The following is a 743-nucleotide window of genomic DNA, read 5'->3' on the forward strand; positions in this document are numbered from 1 at the left end:
ATGTCGCTTTGGATTGCACGTGATGTAAATATCAGAACTAATAACTATTAGAAGGTGCATAGTCGCTCAACAATAAAGCGGTTGGAAACAAACTGGGTTTAACAAACTGCTTCTGCTCTGCTGCAAGAACAGGATGTAATGGAAACTTTAATGCCGTCTTCCAAGTGCTAATTTGGCATTATAGTTTACTGACTGCTTTATTTCCTTTTTCATGGTTTCTATTTGTTGTTACTGATCACTTATATTTGTTTATTTTACTTTTTATTGTTCATCATTGTTGTTATCTATGTTATTTACTGTTGTTTGTTATTGATGCTATTCTCTGCTATTTAGTGCTGATATTATTGTTGGTGTTGAATATTGAAAAATACAAAATTATTTCTTTGTATTTGTTGACCTATTGATATGCCATTTCATCAAACTTAATTTAGTTACAATAATAATGAAGTGAAGAAAATTCTTTTTTAATAGTATTGTCTCTGGTCACTGGAAGTGATCACTAAAAAGTGCAAAATGGAAAAACAAATATTTAATTACCAAGCCATAAACGCCCAAAACTGGCATTTACAAATAAGAATCTATCACAAAAATTGTTTCAAACCGTTAAATTAAGCAATGAATAAAACATCAAAGCAAATCAAAATTATTAATTACTAATCAATTGCTGAAAATTACATAATTCAACAGAACTGCTAAATAGTGGTTTGAGCAAACGGTCAGATATAGCTAATCAGTTGTAAAGT

This window comes from Trichinella spiralis, assembly GCF_000181795.1.
Source record: "Trichinella spiralis strain ISS 195 chromosome Unknown Scfld1, whole genome shotgun sequence".
In the NCBI taxonomy this organism is placed as follows: Eukaryota; Metazoa; Nematoda; class Enoplea; order Trichinellida; family Trichinellidae; genus Trichinella; species Trichinella spiralis.